This window comes from Ursus arctos, unplaced genomic scaffold, assembly GCF_023065955.2.
Source record: "Ursus arctos isolate Adak ecotype North America unplaced genomic scaffold, UrsArc2.0 scaffold_25, whole genome shotgun sequence".
Taxonomy (NCBI): Eukaryota; Metazoa; Chordata; class Mammalia; order Carnivora; family Ursidae; genus Ursus; species Ursus arctos.
In genome coordinates, this window is record NW_026622930.1 from 15,640,420 (window position 1) to 15,664,079 (window position 23,660).

Consider the following 23,660-nt stretch of genomic DNA (forward strand, 5'->3'; position numbering starts at 1 on the left):
CAACGCTCTTCAGAGATTAGGAGATACCTCACATTTACACGTGGAAACGTACAGAATCTTCTCAATTACAAACATACAGACACAGGAAAAGCACGCAGCTTCCATTGCCCAGCATCTGCAGGAGGTTAGATGTAATCTAGAAACCAAAACTCAACCGTCCAAATCTCAAAGGGCAGGTATGTTTTCCACTGGGTATGTAATACTTCATTTTTTTTAAGAGAGAGAGATAACTTGTATGCATGGGGTGTAGGGCAGAGGAAGAGAGAAAATCTTAAACTGACTCCACACCCAGCGTGGAGCCCAATGTGGGCTTTGATCTCATGACCCCGAGATCGTGACCTGACCCGAAATCAAGAGTTGGTTGCTTATGTTCTCCTCTAGGATTTTGATGGATTCCTGTCTCACATCAAGGTCTTTCGTCTATTTGGAGTTTATCTTTGTGTATGGTGTGAGAGAGTGGTCAAGTTTCATTCTTTTGCATGTAGCTGTCCAATTTTCCCAGCACCATTTATTGAAGAGACTGTCTTTTTTCCACCGGATGTTTTTTCCTGCTTTATCAAAGATTAGTTGCCCAAAGAGCCGAGGGTCCATTTCTGGGTTCTCTATTCTGTTCCATTGGTCTATGTGTCTGTTTTTGTGCCAGTACCATGCTGTCTTTGTGATCACAGCTTTGTAGTACAGCTCGAAATCCGGCATTGTGATGCCCCCAGCTTTGTTTTTCCTTTTCAACAGTTCCTTGGAGATTCGGGGCCTTTTCTGTTTCCATACAAATTTAAGGACTATTTGTTCCAGTTCTTTGAAAAATGTCCTCGGTATTTTGATCGGGATAGCACTGAAAGTGTAGATTGCTCTGGGTAGCATGGACATTTTAACTATGTTAATTCTTCCGATCCATGAGCATGGAATATTTTTCCATCTTTTTATGTCTTCCTCGATGTCTTTCAAGAGTGATTTATAGTTTCTAGAATATAGATCCTTTATGTCTCTGCTTAAGTTAACTCCAAGATAACATATGCTTTTTGGTGCTATTGTAAATGGGTTAGATTCCCTAATTTCTCTTTCTTCAGTCTCATTATTCGTGTATAGAAATGCAACTGATTTCTGAGCATTGATTTTGTACCCGCCACATTACTGAATTGCTCTATAACTTCTAATAGTTTGGAAGTGGATTCTTTTGGGTTTTCCATATAGAGTATCATGTCATCTGTGAAGAGAGACATTTTGACTTCTTCTTTGCCGATTTGGATACCTTTTATCCCTTTTTGTTGTCTGATTGCTGTTGCAAGGACTTCCAGTACTATGTAAATTGTAGAGGAGAACATAGGCAGCACCCTCTACGACATCGGCCAAAGCAACCTTTTTCATGACACATCTCCAAAGGCAAGAGAAACAAAAGATAAAATGAACTTGTGGGACTTCATCAAGATAAAAAGCTTCTGCACAGCCAAGGAAACAGTCAAAAAAACTAAGCGGCAGCCCACGGAATGGGAGAATATATTTGCAAATGATGCTACAGATAAAAGACTGGTATCCAAGATCTACAAAGAACTTCTCAAACTCAATACGTGAGAAACAAATAAACAGATCATAAAATGGGCAGAAGATATGAACAGAGACTTTTCCAATGAAGACATACGAATGGCTAACAGACACATGAAAAAATGTTCAAAATCATTAGCCATCAGGGAAATTCAAATCAAAACCACACTAAGATACCACCTTACGCCAGTTAGAATGGCAAAAATTGACAAGGCAAGAAACAATTGCTGGAGAGGATGTGGAGAAAGGGGATCCCTCCTACATTGTTGGTGGGAATGCAAGTTGGTACAGCCACTCTGGAAAACAGTGTGGAGGTCCCTTAAAAAGTTAAAAATTGAGCTACCCTATGATCCAGCCATTGCACTACTGGGTATTTACCCCAAAGATACAGGCGTAGTGAAGAGAAGGGCCATATGCACCCCAATGTTCATAGCAGCATTGTCCACAATAGCTAAATCGTAGAAGGAACTGAGATGCCCTTCAACAGATGACTGGATTAAGAAGTTGTGGTCCATGTATACAATGGAATGTTACTCAGCTATCAGAAAGAATGAGTTCTCAACATTTGCTGCAACATGGACGGCACTGGAGGAGATAATGCTAAGTGAAATAAGTCAAGCAGAGAAAGACAATTATCATATGATTTCTCTCATCTATGGAACATAAGAACTAGGAAGATCGGTAGGAGAAGAAAGGGATAAAGAAAGGGGGGATAATCAGAAGGGGGAATGAAACATGAGAGACTATGGACCCTGAGAAACAAACTGAGGGCTTCAGATGGGAGGAGTGTGGGGGAATGGGATAGGCTGGTGATGGGTAGTAAGGAGGGCACATATTGCATGGTGCACTGGGTGTTCTACGCAACTAATGAATCATCGAACTTTACATCAGAAACCAGGGATGTACTATATGGTGACTAACATAATAAAAAAACATTAAAAAAAATAGTTGGTTGCTTAACAGACTGAGCCACCCAGGCGCCCCTCCAATGGGAATGCAATATTTTAGAATGTATTTGCTTTCAGTTCACAGATAGACAAACAGATAAGTAAAAATGACTGACAAAGTCGGTTGGGTATGGACAGACCAACAGTCCTGACCAGGAACCAGAAACAGAGAATTAGGAGGGGGATGAGAAGGCGAGAACGAGAAACAGAAGTAGTAAAGGTAAAGCCCTAGCATCACTTGGGCTTCACTTCTGCGACTGAGACAGTATCTCCCCAGGCTTGAAGAGCGCATGAGTTGCACTTCTCAGGAAATGTAATTGGCACTTCTGTCCATTTGGACATGTCAGTGGAATATCCGTCAAAACTGTCCATTTTTAATTTTCAAAAAACTAAAAACATGAATTTCCTATAAAATTGAGTAAATATATGCCAAAATATATTTGACTTATTATTGAGTGAACCAACAGAATAGAAAAATTGATTGGAACAGAACCTTTGAGGATCAGGGTCTATGTAAGTCTATCAGGAAAAGTGTACGGAAGGTATTTGCTAAGATAAAGGCAAAACGGGTTAAAGCCTACAGAGCAATAAAACTATATAACTTAGGATTCTCCTCTCTACCCAACCAGATTGTTTGCATCTCTGTAGATAAAAATCAATAAGTTATCATGCAACTTCACAGACTCTAGGCCTTAATCAATAGTAAATAACAAACAGAAAAGCAAATCCCTTAAAGACATAAATAATCTTGGGTGTGAGGTTAAAGCCTATTCCAGTATGATATTAAGAGTCATGCAACCAACCTTTTGCCTGTTTCCAAGTTTTGGATAATTTGTCTTAATGCTGAACAACTAGCAGGAGAGAAGCTAGAGCCAAATGTTTATAGGGCAGACCAAAACCTTTCGATCATCAAAAAGTGGAATTTGAGGTTGCTATGGATTTAATATTTTGCTCACTCTCCATAGTTCATATTAAGAAAGTGGACATTTTTGTTGTACACCGTACAAAATTGGATGAAGACTTGGGAGTGGGAATAATTTCATCCTAAGCACTATCTTATCTTTTTATAGCAAGAACTCTAGAGAGCAATTGGAAGGCGGCCAGGGCATTATCCCTGTCTTCTGTTTCCCTTTTGCCATTGTAGCTGTTTGTAATTACCCCCCTCCGGGAATTGTGTATCAACTTCAATTCCCTGCTAAAATGCTCATTACTTCTATGTAATAAAACTGGCCGAAGTGCATTTAGTTGCAGAAAATAAAGCTACCGCCATAAACACAGCTACTTGTAATCCACATGGTAACGGGATATTTTCTTCAACAACAATTTAGAAGGGTCTCGTTCGAAACCTTGTTAACCCCACACTCACCCATGCACCAGAACACATGCACATCCACCCACATAAACCAACTAAAATTTAAAAAAAAAATTACGATGGCTATTTTTATTTTATTTGTGTGTATCTTTCCACCCCCAGATTTTCTAGTGAACATCTGTCATTTGTTTAATTAGATGCAATATTAGCCAACTGCTAGGCGTTTACTCCGTTTCATTTTCATCTCCTTCAACTCCTGACCTGGTTTGACATGTTATAGAGAAATGTCAAAAATTTCCCAGCAAAGGCCCTAAAACACCTGCAGACCGTTTGAGCTTGATTGCATGGCAGCTGATGCTGATTGCAGTGGGAGCCATGATGGTTCGTCTCAGACTTTTGAACAAACTCAAAGAAATTAGCGAGAGGATGGCAGTTGGGGCACTCTACAATTGTCTCACGTTGTTCCCACAAATACATTTACAGGTTACACAATTCAAAAGATGAAACGTTTGTATTTGTGGGACAGGATGCATGTTCAATACGAAAGGTTTTCAAACACAGGAGATTCTCTTTAATTACACTTTTCCCTACCTTAAAAATGTATTCTAGCCATTGGAATGATTTTGTGACTCACTCAAAGTTTGAAGTAAATATTGAGTCAAAAAAATTGGGCCTATTTTGAAGCCTCTCAGAAATTGTAGAGCGAAAGCTTATGGGTGGACAGTTTCATGCCCAGATGACTTTAATTTTTCATGTCCTTTCCTGGGAGGGACCATCCTCCTGTGTTACATGGCATGGCCAATGTAAGATTGTGTGATTCTTCTGACAAAGTCACGACATTATTCATTTTTCTGTTTGACTTTTCCATTGATTTTACACTGATACTTTCCAGATTAATGAGACCTCTGTTATGAATTATGAAGCATTTTGAAGATGCCTTCATATGTCTGTGAGTTATATCTGTGGCTTAATTTTTGTCTTGTCTGGAGTGATGAGGGACTTTTTGGCTTCTCAACAAACTCAGCATGGAAACCTTTCTGGAAGCTTGGTGTAGACGTGTTAAGCTGCCCGGAAATAGACTTCTTAGAGAAGCAACCAGAGCAGAATGTTCACATAAAAGTGCTTGGCTAGATAATAATCATATTTAGCACTTATATAGTGGTTTTCATTTCCCAAACGCTTTACAAACAGCAACTAAATAAACCTTTCAACATCCCCATTAAACAGATAAATAAGGATTATTATCCTAGCATTCTGTTTGGTGGAGAAAAAAAAAAAATCTTTCCTGGTTTATAACTGCAGGAGGAGACGATTTCAGAATAATGATTCTAACTCCTGCATCTGGAAGCCAGTCTCCAGCTCTACCTGTTCCAATTTTCTTTTCGAGGGAACTGATTAATTGGTGCTAGAGTTAGCCATTGTGAAAGTTCAGTCAATGCCATTTCTCTCCGGTGTCGTGAAGTTCAAAGAGTTACTAAGAGATGAGTGCCTGGGAAGGTTCCATTATAGTCCCAACTGGATAAAGAAAAAATGAAAGAAAAAAAAAATCAGAAATCTGTGGAGGAAGTGAACTGCCCGGGTCTCTCTCGGTGAGCGAGTTCCCCTGGTTAGCATTAATGATGCTTTGCAAGCCTCGTAATTAAACCCTCACCAAGACCTGGTAGAAGACAGCATACTGCTTATATTTAGCAAGCTTCTGAGATTGCAACTCTTTCAACGGCCAGGAGTACATTTATTTCCTCTCCTATTATTTTCTCAGGGGCATAGAGAGTCATTACCTACCTATTCCAGCCTCGGGGAAGATTTTTCACATACATTTTCTGTTTGCTCCACTTTCACTATACCTTTTTTTTTTTCCCTGAAAAAAAATTTAATAGCCTCTTTGTGTTTAAAGAAGGCATGTGGACATACTTTTCTGCAACTGAAGTAAAATTGGTTTACAAATACTGGCATGACACAAATAAGCCCTCTCTACCATCTTGTGTCATTTGATGGCTTGGTTCTTAAAAACTTCAAAGTGCAAAATCAATTCTCATTTATGTTCTTCCATTCCAATGGAAAGCCTTCTCAAGAGGTACGGAGCAGTAGTTGAGGGTGCGTGTTCTGGCACAGACCACCTCACCAACTTATTTAATCACACCAAGACTCAGTTTCTCAACAGTAAAATGGTACCGTTAACAATATCTACCTGAGTAGGTGGTTATGGGGATTAATGATACAACGTATTTAAAGTAGGAGCACAGGGATGGACCTACAGAAGGGGTCAATAGATGTCAGAAACAATCTTTACCATCATCTTCATCACCATCATCACCATCATCACCATCAACTCGCAATGTTACAATTTAAGAACAGAAAATAAGATTTGTGCTTAGAGAGACAGTAACCATATAAACCTGAGTAATTGGAAGCTATAAAATTTATCTTGGTTTTACTTGATCTCTGGAGCACTGGTTCAGCCATAGTCATACATAGAATGATGGATTTCTAGAGTTTAGAAGGACCTCAAAACTATTATGCCAAGTTAAGTAAGCCTTGAGCTAGACAACTTAAAGGAAGTTCAGATTCATTCATATCAAGAGTTGAGTAGAAGAAGGGAATGATTTCCTGAGTGTCTGGAAAGTTCTAAAGCCCAGAAGTAGGGAGTGAGAAATTTCAGGCAGTGGCAGCTGAGAAAACAGATGATTCACACCCTCCCAAAACTTCAGAAGGTCAGGATACATGTGCAAGTCCGAAGATAATAGAAACCTGGAGGAAGAGTCAAGGGCACAGGCAGCCTGTGGGGGCGTAAGGTAGCAGTGTGAAGCCTCCATTTAGATGGCTGCCCAGGAGGGGCCCTGGCTCTGGGAAGCCACCAGATACAGTATGGACAGGCACAGCCCATAACTGTGTTGATTAAATGAGCGATGCCCCTTTGCTCCCTTGTGGTCTACCAGAGCGCCACGAACAGGGGAAGTGGTTCACATTCAGTGAGACTCAGTAAGAAAACACAAAGCAAAGGAGCTGGGTGCCATTCAGGTTGTCCAAAGTATCCTCTTAATGATTTCAAGAATTTTGGAATTTGAGATTATGGGTAAGTTTGTAAGGATGTAAACTTCTTAGTAAGCTGGTAGACACTTGGAGGTGCAGATATTTAGTTTTGTTGTTTTTTTTAAGATTCAATTTGTTTTAGAGAGAGAGAGAGCATGTGCACTCAAGCAGGGGTAGAGGCAGAGGAAGAGAGAGAGAGAGAGAGAGAGAGAGAGAGAAGCAGACTCCCCACCGACCATGGAGCCCAATGAGGGGCTTGATTCCATGACCCTGAGATCATGACCTGAGCCGAAACCAAGAGTTGGGCACTCAACCAACTGAGCCACCCAGGTGCCCCAATATTTAGGTTTTATCCACTCATTTCTCTATTTGGCTGTTCAATTCAAGAATATTTATTGAATGAAACAAATATGAGCATGCCTGAGACATTTGCATTACAATTCTTCCATAAAACCAGAGTTACACATTCTGTTTTGCATATTCATGGACTCAAATAAATCAAAATGCATATAAAGGAAATCAAATAGGGGGATTTTAAATATTCTTAGTATTTATTTTTCTTTCCTTGTCATATTCCAGAGTGGTGAAACACTTATTTTTAAAATATTTGTGTTTTATTACATAATTGGTATAGGCATACTCTTTCATTATATGTGATTCAAAATATAGAGACGTGATTAGAGCACAGCGTAAAAATTCCCTTTGTCTCTTCCCACCCTCCTACCCTCATCACTGTCGCTGATTTTGTGTACTGTCAATTTTCCAGTGCATGCGTGTGCACATAGATATACAGCTGAATTAAGATCATATTATACAATTATTAAGGGATGTACATTGATAACTTAATAGTGTGTCACGAAGATCTTTTAATGTCAGAGTTTTTAGGTCTCTGGAGAGTGCCATAAAATGTTTGTGCAATAACTTATTTACTAGTGAGTATATATTTTCCCCTTTCTTTTGCTACTTCAACAAATGATACAAAGAACACTTCCATCTACACCTCTTTGGGCACATGTCAAGTAGCATTGCTGGATCATGAGCTAAGTACAGTTATAATTTTGACATATACTGCCAAATTAGCTCCTAAAAGTCTTCACCAATTCATAACTCCATTCGCAGGGAGGGGGTGAATATTATTGGTATTCTGTGAAAATGTGTTTATGTACTGGTTACCGAAAGATATTGTAATTGGAATGCCAATTTTCTGAGCTAAAAAAATATTGTAAAGACTTACTAATGATGTTTCCCCAAAGTGTTTTCAAGGTTGGTTTAGGATCTGCATTGCTATTGATCAAAAGATTTTTTTGTGGAATCAATGTTCTATAGGCTCCTGCAATGCTTTTCCTCTGTCTCTTTTAAATAAACTTTTATTATTTTTATAAATGTAGTTCAAATATCTTTTCATTTTCATTTTCCACCTCCTTTAAAAGGAAAATTGAGAGGGAGTAGTTGAACATACCCACATCTTTATGGAAGCCAGAAGTAATCCCACCAAATTCCATCAAGTGTCTGACAATTTAAAGCCGTGTTCGTGATTGAGCATGTCCTTCCCTTTGTATTTTGAAGATTCTATGTAAAATGTTCAATACAGAGATGACAACTGAAGCAGAGTGAAAGGCATACTGAAATAAGGATAGGCCATTGGAATGTAGAAAAAAGAAAGAGGGGGTGTAGTTTATCAGCTGGATAAAGGACTCCAAGATCTCTGAAATAGACTCAAGAAAAGTGCAGTTAAATACAAGTCCTTCAACAATTGAAATGCAATCTACAAGAACCACATGGCATAATTCACCTTGATGGCCTTAAACCAGCAATGGGTAGGAGTGACAACACCAGGATCAGTGCTGGCTCATCGAGATCCCCAACGCACCAGGAGCAATTCTCTTTTTGTTTCCAAGAAACTGAGAGGACTAATGGGAACTGATAAAGAAGATCACACATAAAATCTGTAATAAATACAGTAATAAGGAATCCATTATGCTTATAATAACATCGGGTCTGTTACCTACTTTTTTTTTTTTTTAAATTTAGCGTTACAGTAACTCTGTAATGTGAGTAAGGAGTAGCCAAAGGTATATTCCATCGATGGGTGAGAAAGTTGAGATACAGAAGAGGTCATTGCTTAGACCAATTACAGTATTAATCAGCAGAAGACACAATCACCTAAGTTTATACTTTCTGATTTCATATCCTGTATTCTTTCCAATATTAATACCCTGCCTCCTAGGCCAAAGCAAGGGTTTTGAGTCCATCAATCAGTTTAAATATTCCATAACCTCACTGCATGACCCTATTATTTCTTCTAGAATTGAGTTGACTATAATGTGGGTCATCCATACACCTCATCCCAGGGGTCTGGTTATTGAAGTTCAAACAGGACATTGTTAAGGGGTAGTGTGCCTGGGAGATGATCTAACAGCATAGGTCATGGGAGACCGCATGGAGAAAGGGCTGTAGGAGAGAGAAAAGGCCCCATGGTGCCTGAAAACAAAAGGCATGTCTCCTTTACTTCAGTGGGTTGTGCTGCCAGATTTGCTAAATTGTTTGATTGTGCATTTTATCCTTAAGACTTGCCCAAATATTTTTCTCTAGGAGCAATAATATATTTGTTTTTCTTCTGGAAGAATGGGTATATTATGTAATTCATCTTGTTTGTCCTGAGATTTTAGGGATTTTTTTTATCAGGTTTTTGGAAATTCATGATGTGTAATCTCTGACCGCTTATTTTGAGCCTTTTGAGATAGAGAATTTCATAGAATCCTAGTGTAAAGGAGGGGTGGATTTCTGCCTTTCTAAGGATGGTTTGTTTTAGAAATGGTGAGGACTCAAGGTGCTGGTATCACCGTCCCATCTGCGCCTACACTAATTGCACTATGCTGTGGAAAAATATTGAAATGACCCTATAATCTCATAGTATGTCAACAGAAAACTAAATCCCTAAGTGCCCTCTGCCATAAAACTGAGATTTCACTGGGTGGTGTCTATGGTTCTTTTGATCCCCTCCTTCCATGTGTCCTTTTCCATCAGAATACCAAGCACTGTGAACAGCAAAGAGAAAGGCTCAATAACTCTTGATGGATGAATCTTTGTTCAAACAAAAGATTTAAAATGTTTTAAAATAATTTCCCGATTTCCTCCCTCCCTCCCTCCTTCCTTCCTTCCTCCCTCACTCTCACTTCTCCCTCTCTCTTCCTTCTTCTTTCTTCTGCATATTCCATCATTCCTGCTTTGTGTTTTCAATAAGTATTTATTGAGCCCCTGCACTACACCCTGTGTCTCACCCTGTGGTTGGAATTCCAGGAGCTGGTGAAATATCCTAGTAGATAACCATAATCATCACTACTAACATTTGACAGCTTACAAAACTCCTTCGATCACACTCTTTCATTTAATGTCCATAGAAAATCTTTACATAGGCTTTATTAATATCTGGCAAATTTTTTTAAAAAAGTGAAAATTAAGTGACATGTTCAGGACCTCCACAGAGTCAGGAGCAAAGCCAGGGCTTGTATGCCGGCAGCCTAAATCCAGGACTCTTTTCTCTACGCCACATTGTCTCTCCAAAGATGAAAATAGCCTGCGTTATCATCAAATCAATGTTGCCAGCAATTCTCTAGAGAAGACCACACAAGCTGTGCCTTATCAAGAAATGCATGTTGTGTCTTCTCCAATAGAGTTTTATTGAAAAGAGGGCTGTATATTGTTCCGGTGTGTAGAGCAGTGTCGTCATCTCAGGATCAAGGTGGTTGGTTTTCATTGTCCTTGCTGGCAGATGCCAGTTTTCCTTTCCTTTCTTGGACCCCATTTACCTGGTGGCCCCAGCCTCCATCCTACCTCATGCCTCAGGTTGACACATGTAGTTTGGATTTCCCCCTCCAAGTTTTTAGGGATCAACAACTTTCCTAGGCACAATGCTACAATTGCTCATATAAACCATCATTAAGGAGGTTTCCCTTCCAGACATGTCATTCCTCTCAACTTACCTCATCCGGGAAAGGGCAGCAGAGTGACTCCAGTTTTGTATTGTCCCTACTACTGAGCACACGTGCACACGTGCCTGCAGGGGTGGGGACAATCCATACCACCTTCTTTTATGAAAGGAAGAGGTGCTATGGGTACTGGTTAGTTCTCTATCAGCAATCTCGCAAAATCAAATTAGCTTTTAATCCTTTCCTTATCTTTCCTCACTATTCTAGTAACAGCTTCTCAAAAAGTCATTCTGGGTTTACCTTTAAAAATCAAATATGGCATTCATTTTAAGATGTGAGGTGTTTTTGTTGAAATGATATAACTAGTATAACTCTACGAATTCTCATTAAAATTCAAGGTCAACTCTTTTATCATGTGAGTATAGACACCATAACCCTGCGTTTTAAAAGCATTTGAGCTTGTCCTCAACCCTAACCACACATTAGGATCACTCAAGGAGATTTTTTTTTTTCCCTCTAAACACCAATACCCAGTTGTCCTTCCCAGAGACTCAGATGTCACAGGTGTGGAGAAGGGCCCACCCATTAATGTGTTTTGAATGTCCCAGGGATGGTTCTAGCTGGAGGAGGACGGCTGTGAATGCACAGCTCAGTAAATGGCAGGTGTTCTGCTGATAGTGTCCTGTCTCTACCATGAGCACCAGAACCCACCAAACTTCTTACACGGACCCAGGAGTCTGTTGAGAAATAGCCAGGAGAGCACTAGTTCCGAATTTAAATATACCTTCCAGTGTTTCTCAAGGTGGAGGTTAAAGGCATGCTCTTTCACCATCAACTCTACTGGTTGTAACTTAATCAGAGTATCTATGATTACAGCCTAAACCTTCACATTTTTGATAAGTTCCCTCAGGGATTCTGATATTCATTAACGTGGGAGAACCACCAATCTAGACCATATACCCATACCCAGAGGGACCTTTGTGCTTTTTTAATGTCTCAGGTACTTCATAATCCATAGCAGCTCCTACGTTTTTATAAGTGTCATTGATCTATTGAAAAGATCAGACTAGTTGTCTTATATGATGTCCCACCTTTTGAATTTGTCTGATTGTTTCTTTGTGATGTCATTTACATTGTTTCCTTGAATTTGCTATAAACAAACAGCTATTGACTTACCTGGGTTCGGGTCTAACACTTTGGGCAAGAACACCTCAAAATTGATGTTTTATACATCCCATCATGTCGTATTGGTAGGCACATATCTGGTTCCCCATGGTTAGCAGTGCTGCTTTTGATCCCTGGGTTACGGTGGTGGCGGCCAGACCCATCCGTGGAAAACTGAGTTTGCCCCTTCGTGACCAGGAAGCGATGGCACTTCGACATCACACATAAATCCAGCTTCACCTAGGGAGTTCACATGCACTGATGAATTCTTTTATTATGGGTTATAAAATGGTGAAATTCTATTATTCCTTCTAAAGTACTATCTCTTTCTCCTGTAAAGCAGAATGATCTTTTCCAAAGGTGAGGTAGATGGTATCACTGCTCTGTTCGACCTCTCCCGCAATGACTTCTCTGTCAGGGGCCACCCACGCCCTCCTCTATCCTCCTCCACCAACAACCAGTTTTGTGATTTCCTCTCCTGCTACCTCTTTCTCACCTTTGCTACTCCGGCCTTCCTGCTGGAAAAGCATAAGCATCTCCCAATGCCTCTGCTGTTCCCTTTATCTGTAACGCTTTCCCCCAGCCTCCTTCAACAATTATTTTGGGTTCCTTATCGCTGAGACTTCACCACCTTAGTTAAAAGAGCAATCCTTCCAATTTACTTTTACTCCATCAGTTTACTTTTCTCTATAACACTTACCACCCATTAATATGTTATACATTTTACTTATTTGTTTGACTCTTTGTGCCTTCAGTGAGGGTTAGGATTTTTATCAGTTTGGCTTATAGATTTATCTCCAGAATCTAGAAGAATTCCTGGTACATAGGATCTGTAAGTATTTGCTGAAAGAATGATTGAAGTGAATAGCGATGTCCAGAGGGGCTGAATAGCATGACCAACATCACTCATCAAATTAATAATGAGAAAAAGAAACCTAGCCTTGACAGCCATCAGAGGCAGCTGGCCTGCGTGAGCAGCTAGGTCTTGGTGTTCCATTGAATATAAGCAATTTCACAGAGCTTGTCATCAGTAAGGTCCCGTGATGGAGTGAGACAAACACCAGGCCCCTCCATGATCATGTCTAAGCACAGACAAAGCATATGCACTATGCAAAGCACAGAAGTGCCCAGACACCTCCTCTCCTAGGTACCAGTAGTCACTGTTGTGCTTGGATTGCAGTTAGTTACTCCTCCTGCCTCCTAGATATTAATCATCAAGATACCTGTATCATGAGAGTCTTCTGGCTGTGGTAGCAAATTACCACAAACTGGGTGGCTGAAAACAACAGATTTATTCTTTCACATTTCTCAAGGCCAGAAATTTGAAATCAAGTTTTGGGCAGGGCCATGCTCTGAAGGCCCTAAAGAAGAAACTTCCTGGTCTCTTCCAGCTTCTGGGAACTGATGGCACTCCCTGTCTTTGTGGCTGAATGACTCAAGTCTCTGCCTCCATATTCACATTGCCTTCTTCTAGTATATTTGTGGTCAAATCTCCCTCCGCTTCTCTCTTTCTAGCACACTCATGATGGCATTAGGCCCCAGCTGGATAATGCAAGATATTGTTTCCATCTCAAGATGCTTAACTTAATCACATCTGCAAAGACCTTTGTTTATTTATTTATTTTTAAATAAAAGGTAATATTCACAGCTTCCAGGGATTAGTGCCTAGATATCTTTGGGGAGGGGACATTGTTCAGCCAATCACACGTTCTACTAAACTTCTACATCTGACCCAAATTGAGCAAAGCACTTCTTCCTTGAACCTCCTCACCCCCACCCAAAGGTACCTACCCCAAATCAAAATTCTGCAACAAACCCCTCTTAGCTTGTTTTTAATGACATACCCCCATGGTTTCCCTGGTGATTTGGACTCCCTTGTTACAACAAATAATAAAGCCAGTTTTGTGTGACACAGGTGGGCTCCTCCTGGTGGTGCCTGGCTGGTGGGTATGACCACTAATGCGTCTTGCTTGTATCTATCTGATACTAGACCTCAGGATTTCAATTTTCCCAGGGTTTCCTTTTTCCTTAAAATATCTTATAATCAGTAAGAGATCTAAGTCAGTGGTTTCTACAGGGCCAGGGGGTTATCAGTTCTTTAAAAATCTTTGAAATTTATGTACAATTACAACATATTGGAAGGTATTTTATTCTTTTAAAGAATTGTAAAGAATCACCCTGGTTTTCTGCTATTAGATATAATTTAAGTGTCACTACACCCTTAGCTCAGAACTATAAAATATTAAACTATTTTTAAACTTTTCCTGGAAGTTAAATATATTTTTAAATGTATTGCGTTGGATAAGGGGCAGAGGTTATCATTCTAAATGACACTTTGTATGAAGTTATACATTATTTCTGGTACCTGTGGTTTTTTTCCTTAAAAATTTTGTCACCTGAAGTGACCTCTCAGTAAAGGCTTTTGCAAACTAGAAATCTCTGATGTGTGTATGTTAAATTCAATTATAGAAATGTACTTCAAAGAAAAGACACAGGTGCAAATATTTAAAAACACTGCATTCGTATGAAAGTGGGGATAAAGGTCCATGAAAAGAATAGCCTTGACAAAAATTACGTTCAGTCAGCTATGCAGTTGTGTGGTATAGGAAAGTTAGGGCAGCAATACTGCAGCAGACACTGGGCATGGACGTCCCCTTTTCTCAGTGGTAACATATGAGAGATGAACAATGACAGGGATGTTGTAACTTCTTTGCTTTTCTCCAGAATGGAGTGGTGGTGTTCTTCACCATCTTTCTCTTTTCATATCATTTGTGGAGTCCTTTACTTTAACAATTATTGGAGATAAGGCGCCTGGGTGACTCAGTCAGTTAAGTGTCTGCGTTTGGCTCAGGTCATGATCTCAGGGTCCTGGGATCAAGTCCAGCATTGGGCTCTTTGTTCAGGGGGGAGCCTGCTTCTCTCTCCACCTCTCTCCACCTCTCCCCCAACCCCGCTCATGATCTTTCTCTATCAAATAAGTAAATACAATCTTAAAAAAATAATAATAACTGGAGATAAACAGTGCCATGAATATACGTATAGACACCTTAATCTATGCCTTAAGTCATTAGTGTTTAGAGAACACTAAACAAAAGCCCATGCTACCGAGAATGATTAAATATTGTTGTCAAAATCTACACCAAAGTGTTTGTCCATCAGTATATGAATTATGAGCGATAAGAAGTGTGTATGTTTGTGGTTGTCTAGAAATAGTGCTGGACTCATAGCAGAAATATGCATCAACACAAGAACCTACGATACACGGAACTCGCAGGTATCAAAGTCCTCCATTCAGACTTCCAGATAGAACTACCCATGGGCTTTTAAAACATATGAATGATTAGGCATCTTCCAGAACAGTTCATCTGAGTCGCTGGGGAGAAGGACTGGATATCGAGGTTGGGACACTGTGCTTCTCATCATATCTCTGCCTAAAAGTGTGTGTTGTGTAAGAGGAAATCCTGGCCTGTTTAAAACCAGATCCATTGTACTTTATGGTAGACAAGCTAAAAGAATAATGGGAAGCAGACAGATGGTCTGACATTTAGGGGGTACCGATCACCTTGACTGCTAAAGGTGCACCTTTGATTAAATGTGAGACAAAAGGGTAGAAAAAAAGTAGTGCCATGTTTTCAAATATAGAAAGGGAGGGGGAAAAAGTATGGGGAAAAAAAGAGCTTCTCTAAAAATGCTGATGATAAGCAGCTAGAAGGATGAATATCCTTTTAATCCCCAACCAGAAGATCCATTACCCAGGGTTTTAGACAGTGTCATCTACCCAAGAGAACCCTGCCCATGGAGAATACAGAAATTATGCCAGAGACGCCACATGATAAGAGAAGTGAAACTACAGAGTGAGGAAGAAAAGTCTCAGGCCGGACTAGAGTGCCAAACCACAGGGAAAGAATATAGTCAGGGGAAATAGGAAAGGAAATGCATTCCTTGCTCAGAATGTACAGTAAAGATGATGGTAAATGAACACATTACTTAGTCTCCAGGATGAGAGAGAAAGATGAGAACAGACAACTTATTTATGGAGCTCACTAGCAAACTAGAAACCCCACTACAGAAGTGGTTACTTGCTGGCAGAGCAAAAGGGGTTTTCCATAGTTAAACCAGTGCTTTGATGGCCATAGGGTGGGGAAGTATTGCAGAAGTCAAGGAAATGTGAAGAAGTAAGCCAAGATTACTGGGGCATATCAAGGGGCAGAAAGTCTTCTTAGAATTTGAATAATGGGAGAATATCTGAGAAATCACCTTTGTGTGTATGTGTGTGGGGAGGATTAAATCCACATTGTTTCTGGCAGTGTCTCAGTTTGAGGTGAGGTCCCGATGAACATATTAAGGGGTACAGGTACATATCTGGATTGCAATAGAAACCATGCAGTTAGATTGCTTGGAGAAACTAGGTTAGCCTGAGCCATCAAACAAAAGAAACAGGGCTATAAGTTGACTCAGGAAAAGTCAGGAAGATTGAGAAAACAGGGTATTGAAAAATATATTAAGGGCAGAAAGTAATCCTAGATTCAGAGAGAAAATTTCTTGAACAGGACTCCTCAGAAGATAGCAATATTATTACATAAGCCCATGAACCCCCACCACCCACATGTCAGAGAAATGGAGCCAAGATTAGCACAAAATACCCCAGAACACAGTCAAGATCCTGGAATGTACTGATTTGCTGAATTTTACTTAGAGAACTGAAGCCCTTCAAATGAATCAAGACCTAGAAAATTGCCCATAGAAAATCAAAAGATGCACTGAAATCCAAAACATTGGCACTCAGAAATAGCATTTAGGGATATTGGGACCCATGGGATATTTTTATGATAAATACAAAGTTCTTTAAAGTTGTGTAAAGGAGTGGAAAGATAAAATCAGATGTTTTGGTTAAAGTAATATTAATACAGTTAGAACTAAGATTAAATTGGAAAGAACTAGGTAGTCCATAGAGAATTTGAAGTGGAATCCCATAACCTGAATGTATACTCAAGTGAATATTTGGTGGGGAAGAATAAACTACTTTTTGAATTGGATAAAAACAAATTGATTACCTATACGATTGTGCAAGAGGCTAAAGAGAAGCCTGTTGACTGCTTTCTTCAAAACCTGTAACTAACATCCTGCCACTCATACATAGAAGAGAAGTGGAAATCTCCAAAAACATAAAGAGGAAGAGAAATAATAAATTTAAGAAAATATGTACAAAACTTGTACACTGCAAACTACACAGCTTCACTGTGAGAAATTAAAGATCTAAATAAATGGAGATACACACCATGTAGATGAATTGGAAGACTAAATATGGTTAAGATGTCAATTTTTCTCTAATTGATTCATAAATAAGTCGAAATCCCAATAATTTTTTTAGTAGAGATTAATACATTGATTCTCAATTTTATGTGGAGATGCAAAGAACCTATGTTAGCAAAACAAGTTTTTAAAAAGATCTACAAAATTGAATGGCTTTTTCTACTTAATTTGAAGATTTATCTTAAAGCAACAATTTTAAAAATGGGCAAAATCTTTGAGCAAACACTGTGTAAAAGGAGATATAAGAATTCCCAATAAGCACATGGAAAGATACTTGACATCATTAATCATCAAGGGAATGCAAATTAAATACAAATTAGCATGGCCCAAATTAAAAAGACTAACAATATCAAGTGTTGGCAGGGATGTGGAGCAATTGGAACGTCATTGCTGGTGGGAATGTAAAATACTACAACCTCTCTGGAAAACCTTTTGGAAGTTTCTTATAAATTTATACATACACCTTTAATATAACTCAGCAATTCCATTCCTAAGTATTTACATCAGAGAAATGAAAACTTATAATTACACAAATACACGACCATGAATTTTTATGGCATATAAACTATCCCCAAAGTAGAAGTGACCTCAATGTCCATCAGCAAGTGCATGGATAAACAAATTGGATATACCCATACAATGGATGCTAATCGCCAATAAATTGGAAATGCATTACTGATACAAGCAGCATCATGGATGAATCTGGAAAACATAAGGTTGGGCAAATGATAACATAGTTCATACCGTTGGATGCCATTTATATGAAATCTTAGAACAGATGAAACGAATCTATTGGCACAAATCAGATGAGTTGGAATGTATGAATTACCTGCAATGGGAAGCAAGGTAACTTTTGGAGTTAACAAAAATGTTCTATGGTTTAATTGTGGTGGCGTTTAATTGTCAAAATTCATCAAACTTTACACCTAAGATGGGTGCATTGTACTCTGTAAACTATGCCCCAGTGGGTTTTGTAGAGATCGTACTGAATCTGTAGATCAATTTGGGGAGTATTGTCATGTTAACAATATTAAATCTTCCAATTTATGAGCCTGAGATGTCTTTCTATTTATTTAGATATTTAATTTTTTTAACAATGTTTTTAGTTTCAAATGTACAAGTCCTAGACTTCTGTTATTAAATTTATTCCTAAGTATTTTATCCTTCGAAAAAAAATATGCCCCTGTAAATCTGATTTGAAAAGAAAAAAAAATGATGATGGTCTCAATTTATATATGAAAATAATTCCAAGATATGATATTAACTAAAAGCATGGGGGGATATGAAAATTATTTGTATGTATGTATGTGTACTTATTTATGAGTGTATGTGAATATATTTGCAAAGGGGAAACACAAACTCTGGCTTACAGAAGGCAGTGTCCTTACCATCAGTAAGGGGGTTAATTGGGAAGGTCACACTTTTAGCTATAAGATTGAAAAGCCCTAAGTAAGGAAAAGACTAGGTCAACCAGTACAGTATAAATGTTTTATATAATTATAAAACAAACAAAACCCAAGTTGAAGAAAAATCATCCTCTAAAAATTGAATGCAAAGTAATAAAGTGAATCTAATTATGTATGGAATTGGTTGTTCAACCAGAAACAGAATTCTTTCCATGAACAGATGCAGTTTATTCTAATTTTTAAAATATCACAAATTAGTATTGAGTATTATCCAGCATCTTGCTGTTTTAGCAGCTGTAACATTTTTGAAGATTTTTAAAAGAGTGATGAGTTGATTTTTAACTGTCATGTCTTGCTGAATCAAGGAAGATGAATTTGATACACATTTATTGTGTCCTTCAAGAATTTACGAATTTTCTGGGACTGGAATAATGAAAAAGCAACACCTGGCTTTGTCTGAACTCTGTAGATATATATTCCACATAAGATACTTTGGCTTTTACAGTGTTTCTTTCTCTCCAGAATAGTGACATTAATGGGAATCTGAGAGCACATCTATCTTATCTTGTAATAGAAGCCTGGTATAATGTCCTTGATCATGTTTTGTACATGACTACAGATCATGCAAACTGTAGATAGTTATTTTTATTTCCCTTAACATTTGCCAACCCAGAGCTTCATCTTTTTATTTCCAAGGAGACTTAGCTTTCCGTTGAGTGATTGAGTTCTCTCCACGGGTTTTCTAGGGGCCATTACAATAACTGTATGTCCATTTAGACTTGTTTAAGAATTGTTTTTGTTCTCACAGTAGGTATGGCAGAGAGAGAAGAACCATTGTAAGTGACTTTATAGAGGATTTTATATACCTAGTGGGTATAGTGTAAGGTAAACAGAGCTGAAAAAAAAGCTTAAAATATCCTCAGGAATCATTGTGTTAGTACTAATGGTAGTATAGTTACTTTGAAAATGTTATTTATATAGAATGATGCAAATTAGCAACTTAAATATTTAGTATAAAAAGAAATTGATGTGAATATAAGGTTCATAAATGAAACATCATTGTCCTTCTCATCAGTGTTTCTGTTTATATTTTCTGTTTCTGTTGTTGTTTTGGTTACATTCTTTGATCTCCTGCTATGTCCAACTAATTTTGATTGACTGTAAAGCATTTTATGTTAAAATGTTAGAGATGTAATTTGAGGCTTGATCTGAATGTGTGTATATATGTGTGTGTGTGTTCCTATATGTCATATATATTTACATGTTTATAGGTTTTATATTTTATTATATTTATCTCCAGATTATCTACTTGTTCTCCATGAATAGGTTGGTCAAGTTTACATAATCTGCTATTTCCAGAAAAAGAATTTCACCTTAGTAATGTTTTTCACCAGAATACTGATAAGGAATTTAAGAGATAACCTGCTTTCACTTGGCAAGAAACACAATATACTTTTGCCTGAATACTCTGGGTTACATCCACAGTCTGAGTATGTTGAGAAGATGTAAGGCTCATTATGATCTTCCAGCATATTTATGATATTTTATATTGATGGCATTCTGGTTAAAGTGAAAAGTCATGAAAAGGTGTGGTAGCCAGCCTCCAGAATGATCCTTGATGATCTCCTTATGTTTAGGCTGCTGTCTGGTCCCCCTCCCTATTGAATCAGCTCCCACCTATGTGACCAATACAGTGCAGTAGAGCAGTAGTGTGACTTCCAAGGAAAGGTCATAAAGGCATTGATCACTGGGTTTGCTTGCTCTAAGGGAAGCCAGCTGCCATGTTACAAAAACACTCAAGGATCACTGGGGAAGACGTATATACGAAATGGAACTGACTTGCCGACGTCAACATTCCCGCCAAGTGAGTGAGTACGTTGTAAGTGAGTCCCCCAGTCCCGGTAAAGTCTTCCAGTGAGTTGCAGCGAGCATGTGACTGCAGCTCTTGAGTGACAGCAAGCCGGAACTGCCCAACCAGGCCTTTCCCGAGTCCCCCATGCACAGGGAGGGGGAAATAATAAATGCCTATTGTTCTTTTTAGCTATTAAGTTTTGAAGTGAGAAGGAGGAAGAGATGGTTAGGGAAGAAGAAGAGGAGAAAGAAAGCCAAAATAAGTGCAGTGGTTTGCAGAATATTCAGCTATGGGAAGAAACACATTCCCCATTTGGGGATATCACTTGTACTAATTTACAAGGTAATATAAAAAAAAAAGAGCAAGTATTTTATTTAGGCAGCCAAATGAGTCCAACTAAATAAGAATAATAATATAATAGGCCATAACTTTGGTATCAGTTTCAGCAGACCTTGAATTCCCTTTAGAAGTGTTAGTCATTAGAGACTTTCATTTGGTTTTATAGGTGGTCTCTACATGATCAAGTATGGCAATCAATGGGATTTAGATACAAATTCCAGGTAAAACAAGCCAATTAAGTACTCCTACCAACTGTTTCCAAAATAATTAGGCATCATTGAAACCAAGGCCTAATAGAACATGAACCTATGGTCACATGAATAGAACTTCCAATAGCAATATGGGATTGTTAAAACTCCGGACTATTTAAAGAGGTTGCTCAGACTTTGCCTCAATCAAATGAAATAGAATTATACCTCCAGAAAGAGTCAAACTCAGCAGTGGTCAACATTACACTAAGGGACAACTAATAAGCCACTGGGCCCTCTCCTATTTAAGCAGTCAGTGTACTGTACCATAAAGTAAGCTTTAAGGAAAGCTTCTTGTTAATTCAGATATCCTGAGATAATTTAAAAAGAAAAAAACACAAAAACTCTGGCTTACAGAATGCAGCATTCTTGTAACAGTAAGGAGGCTAATTAGGAGGCCCCTGTTTTAACCCTAATACTGTAAAGTCCTAAGTAAAGAAAGAACTAGGCCAACTGGTACAATATCTTTGAATCCCAGGCACTCTGGATGGCAGTATATTAAGCCGAGATATCAAATTTCTCAGAAGTTCATAGTTTCCCAGATTTTGGATGATGGCTAATAGACTGTCTAGATAGTCAAGCACTTATAAAGTTTCTAAGTAAGAGAAAAGCAGTTTTGGAGAAAGAACTAAGGCACTAAGTAATTCCTCAATACCAGTTTGAACATGTGGTCTATCAAAAGTGTAAAAGAACTTCCAGAAGAAGAAATGGAGCAGGTGCACCTGCTGGAGGCATAAAGCCTATTTAAAATTTCCTGGGGTCATTAGAGATAGTGCGTCACAAGGGGCTTTTACAGATGTGTGAGAAAGAAGACAGGATATGTCTGGTCTTTCAGATATTGTTCTTCAAAGTGAGTAAAGGTCAAGAAATAGGATGCCACTCGTGAACATGAAATTTTAAAAATGCAGTTGTGAAGAGTCCAGTGTGATAACTGAAGAAATCTGAAGTCCAAGTTCCTAGATGGTTGATTCTTGGGAAACAGTAGTGGCTGGGTTACATAGGACCTTTATCAAAAGCAGCAACATCTCTGCTCACTGTCACTGGCTCATAATGAGAGAGGGGAGCTGCATTTGTTCCTCAACTGTGGTTGATCAAAATACAATCAGAACAGTTGGAACCATTGTGTATAAGATGCGGAGTGTCTGACATTGGAATTCAGGCATGGGAACTTACTGTGGGACAAAAGTTATGCTGGAATGGACAAGTGACGTGGATAGTCAGTGGGTTTTTCACATCCCATATGAAGTAGCCCAGATGTCAGAAAGGTAGAATAGCCTATTAAAAGAGAGTTAAGAAAATACCTGGGTCCACTGTTTGTGTTCCCTCTCTCGCTGGCTGTCTCTATCTCTGTCAAATAAATAAATAAAATCTTAAAAAAAAAAAAAAAAGAAAGAAAGAAAATACCTGGGTCCAGAATTTAACAGGAAGTTAAGGAACATGCTTCAATTCCATGTTAGAGATTCAAATAAAAGGCCATCAAAAGGGTTGCATATGCTGCCACAAATACTGATGTTTATAGTGGTGGTCAAAGAACACTAACCAGACACCTACAGAACGGAAATTTCATGAAAGGCCAAAAGACCTATAAGGTTGCCAAAAAAAGTTATTTTGTCACCAGCCAATATACCCCAATGGAATTTTTCCCAGCCACAGATGAGGTATTTTGAAAAATTAATATTCTTTTTTTTAAAGATTTTATTTATTTATTTGACACAGAGAGAGACAGCCAGCGAGAGAGGGAACACAAGCAGGGGGAGTGGAAGAGGAAGAAGCAGGCTCCCAGTGGAGGAGCCTGATGTGGGGCTCGATCCCATAACGCTGGGATCACGCCCTGAGCCGAAGGCAGACACTTGACGACTGAACCACCCAGGTGCCCCTGAAGAATTAATATTCTAACAATAAAATTAACTGGCCCAGGAAAGTAGGAAGACTATATAGGATATCTTAAATACTGTCATTAGAGCATGGACAATCAGAGGAACTCTTTAATTCTGTTGGCACATGTGTGCAAACTCAAAAAAAAAGAAAAAATAATTAAGTAAGTTTGTCAAGGAAACTGAAGTGGTGGTTGGAGGAATAATATGTACAACTGAGACTGGACTACTTTCACATGGTGAAGATGAACAAGCCAAGGATAAATGGCTGTTAAAATTGAATGGATGAAAGTGACATTGCCTTTGGAATAATTTGAATACTACCTTGGAGAATGAATGTTTTACTAACAAACTTTGTGATGCATTGGGAGATTCTCCGTTATCTGTGATGAATGAGTCTAGGCAAAGAACGACTGTGTGGGCTCTATTCCTGTGTTTGTAGGTACTCAAGGCTGGTTGCTTTTCCTGTGGCTGCTTAGGTACAGGTGTTAAAGTTGCGTACAGAAACACCTCCTATGTGCTATAGTGACCCAGATTCACGTTAGTGACCTTGGTACCCTAATTCCTTCCATCTTCATCACAAACAAACCATACACAGCATCAATAACCCGGTGTTTTACAGGCATGAGAACTAGTTTTGTTGTCCGTTTATTTTGTCTGGACAAAATCCAGTACGTTAGAGAAGGACAAAAGAGCTTGTGTTCTGA